At 44.0% G+C, this 3,936-nt stretch overlaps 1 long non-coding RNA gene across 1 annotated transcript in view; it reads right to left on the bottom strand.

The window, feature by feature from the left end:
- Window positions 1-239: 239 nt before the first annotated feature.
- The window catches only part of LOC122465109, a 73,608-nt gene continuing 69,911 nt past the window's right edge, over window positions 240-3,936 (bottom strand). Inside the window, exon 3 of the long non-coding RNA XR_006289677.1 lies at window positions 240-771. This is a non-coding gene — a long non-coding RNA (uncharacterized LOC122465109). The remainder of the gene's footprint in view (window positions 772-3,936) is intronic.

Here is a 3,936-nt window from a genome sequence, read left to right on the forward strand (position 1 = left end):
TGGCAATACTCCCCCTCCTTAGGCCAAGAGGCCTGCATTTGTCTGTTGCCCAGAGCCAGGATGATAGACTGGGGGGCATTCGCCCCTGCCGGCGCCCTAGACTGTTCGCTGGGTGCTTAACCCCTGCCGGCACCCCATAGACTGTGGGTGGTGCTCGCCCCTGTTCAAGGGCCAGAGCACTAGATTGCTAGGCGCCCCACCCTGTCCAAGGGACTGGGCCCCTGAACTGTCCCTAACTATTGTACCCCACTTGAGGGCTGGAACTCTAGACTGTTTGGGCCCTGGAATTGCTGGCTGCTCTCCACTGACTGAGAGCTGAGACTGCTAACTTTCCCACTTTGATATACTGCTACTCCAGGGACATGACAGAAAAGAGGTGTGGCCTCCCTTGGAGATTGGCAGAGAGGGAGGGCCACACACCCCTACACGCCTACACTTCATAAAGCAAAGTATATTTATTTTAGGACAAAAACATTACAGAAAAAAACATACCATAAAGCAAAAAAAGGCCTAACTGCATACTAAGCTTACCTGATATCCCCCATCTTTCTTATGGAAATGCTGGCAAATTCCAATTCTTCAAATCCTTCAGCAGGGTTTGCCCCCTTGGTTAAAAGTTTGTGTCAATTTGTTGGATCAAAATGAGTCCCTCAGTCATCTCAGGCTGACATTTTATACAGTTTTGGGGCCTTTCTTTCCCAGGCCTTCTGAAACAGATAAAACCAGTCAATGCTCCTTTCCTTAGGTTGCAAAGCTTCAAAGGCTGGGTATCTGCATAAGAAGGATTGGGAGTTTGCATTAATCACTCCATAGTGATTCCAGGTTCCATGGAAAACCCACCTAGCAAGCCAAGAATACACACATATATATAACATGTATTGATGCAAAGATCTCTGAATAGTCTGTGTGCCCATGTCATCCGGCTTATCTCAATACAGTAGTCTTCGAAGCTTTCATACTTCCAATGTCTAGCTCACAAAAATGCAGATCACATTTACAAAGTTGATACAATAGACTCAGCGCTCCGCTGGTGTTCATCATCTCTTTCAGAGGCAGCTAACTTTCCCATCAATGGATCTGCACCAGTTTGAACTGGGAAAGAATTTGACTGACATTGTTCAGCTATTTTAGGACTGCCACAAATTCTGAAACCATTTTGAGAGTCTTAACACATCAGTTAGTACCCCACCCTCCCCAGCACACCCCTTTTCAGGACCCAATCTTTCTGCTGCTATTGCTGTTGATATCCTGTTATCTCGCAGGCCCTCACAATCTTGACTTGCAATATACAGGATGAAATGCTGGCCTCAATGAATGGCAAAGCTCCCATTGACTTCAGTTACTCCAGGATTTCACCCACAATCTTCATGATTTTAGATTATGGAAGTTAATCCTTCCCAAATTGGGCTCATTATTAATTATGTATGATTTACTTCTTCTTCTTCTTCTTCTTACAGTAGTGCCTAGATGGGTCTTCACTGTGCTAGGAGCTGTACAGACACACAGTAAAAGACAATCCCTGTCCCAAAGAGCTTACACTTTTAGGGTGTGTCTACACAGCAAAAGCTGTGGATGGGCTAGTCTACCCAAGATAGCTTGAATCAGCTAATATGGGTAATGATAGAAGTGAAGACAGCACACTACGGGCTTCAGAGCAGGCTAGTGAGCTGAACACATATCCATGGTCCATGCTGGGCTTGTACTGCCTACACTAAAGCCTGCTATTCACTGTCTTCATTGCTCTTGTAACTGGATTCAAGCTAGCTCGGGTGGGCTAGCCCACGAACAGCTTGCTCTGTGTAGCCATACCCTTAGTTTAAGACCAGATGTAACAGATGGTTGAAAGAACCGGAGCAGGATTGTGTGGGGAGAAGACAGAACAACATGACAGTAATATGAACTTGGTTTTTTTGGTTAGACTAGCTGTGTGCACAATTTGTAGGTGTTGAGAGTATGGTTGAGAGGTCAGTTGTTGTTTGCTGTTAAGGGAGCCAAACAGAAGATCAGAAGCAGTAGTCAGCTCACCACTAGCCTAGCTATTAGCCGCCAATGTTCTGTAGGCCTCATGTCTGAAGCCCACTAACTTACCCTGCAAAACTCTATGTTCAGTAAAGAGTAGTTCAGACACTGCATTGTTGTCCTAGACCTTTGGGAGGTGGTGAGCTGGGCAGAATGATGGATTTCATTAAACCGGATACTACCAAGTGCTCTAATCTTTTTAATTTTCCACTTTTTCTAAACACCTTCTTAGAAGCTTTTAAACAAAATTGCATTCCTCTGCCATTCTCCCCTTTTGACATTTGGTGCATTCAGATGGCGTCGTGACTCTGCACATTTTATATAATCTGTATAAAGCATACGTGTTCTCTCCCAATCTCTTAGCAAATGTTTAATAGCAGAATGCTGTACTGAGAGCTCATATTACTAAGACTTTATCAGGCCTTTTGCCAAGACACTTAATTCTGCTCCAAATCCCTCCTCAAAACTCACTTTTTCTAGCTGGCTTTCCACCACGAAGCTCCATTCTGGCATGACCTAATCTTACTGTTGTGCCTGATCATTGCTTATTTGGGTGGGAGGGATAGCTCAGTGGTTTGAGCATTAGCTTGCTAAACCTAGGGTTTTGAGTTCAATCCTTGAGAGGGTGATGTAGGGATCTGGGGCAAAAATTGGAGATTGGCCCTGCTTTAAGCAGGGGATTGGACTAGATGACCTCCTGAGGTCCTTTCCAACCCTGATGTTCTATGATAATAAGAATCCACCCATAACAAACAAAGGGCCCAACCACCCCTTTCTGAAGAAATACCTGCAGGAGGGAAATCCCTTAAGATTTCCCTCAAAGATCCCAAATTATTTCATGGGGGTAGGGTTTGAAATAAAATGGGCCATGGTTCTACCACCAAAACCGCACCATAACCCTAATATGGTCTCAGTTCTCTCCTTGAAGAATTTACCAAGGTCCTGTGCAGAGAGGAGTAGAATTTAAGGAGGAACTCAAAGTCTTCAAATAAGTGATTGGGATTGTGGGAATGGGGTTCAGTGAATGAGGAGAATGGGACTTATTGCTCATGGGAATACAGTATCAGAAAGGCTGAGACCATAGATGCTCCTCAAGGCAGCGATTTTGGCCTCGCTGGAGTCAATGGGAGTTTTGCCTTTGAGTTCAATGGAGCCAGGATTTCATATCTTGATACAGACACTAATTGATCTATATTAATACAAACATAATAATCATTAATAAAACATTATGTACTCATTAAAGAAAAAAATCAGCCATCCCCCCAACCACTAGATAGCAAAAACTCCATCATCTCACTCCAAACTTGAGAAAATGTTTGGCTGAAAGGAGGAGCTAGCCATTGTACCCTGAAGGCCACCACATGGAGGCTCTGGTGACCCACCCTAGCAGGCGAGTTCTGCAGCCATAAGCCCTATATGGAAGCCACTCTTCTTCAGGTCTCAGGACTCAAAGAATGATGTGATTGTGTAAAGAAAAAACCCATTGTAACGCATATGTAAAAGGGCAGGGTTATCATGGGAAACCGATTTTGGGGCATGTACCATCCCAACAGGAACGTGGCATCAGTGTAATTTTTTGCATGTCACTAATGTATTATGTACACGGGCACTATGTACTCATTCTACAGCAATCTTTTACATGTGATATTTTGAAATTATATAAGAGTTTTGGCTTAAGAAGCAATTTAATTCCCTTGTTTTCCTCTTTTGGTCTTCTCCAACTCCCACTGATGTGAATGACAGGACTGTAAATACCCCAACAGGAGCTGGATCAGGCTTTTTGTCTGGGGCTCTATCGCTGTCTACAGATGAATAGGGAGGAGTCAAATGTTGTTCACTTAATCCATAAAAGGGCTACTAAAAGGTAGTCTGCACCTGTCTCTGTCTGCATACAGCTTTACATCAAGAGAGAGGAGA

This window comes from Chelonia mydas, chromosome 3, assembly GCF_015237465.2.
Source record: "Chelonia mydas isolate rCheMyd1 chromosome 3, rCheMyd1.pri.v2, whole genome shotgun sequence".
NCBI lineage: Eukaryota > Metazoa > Chordata > Testudines > Cheloniidae > Chelonia > Chelonia mydas.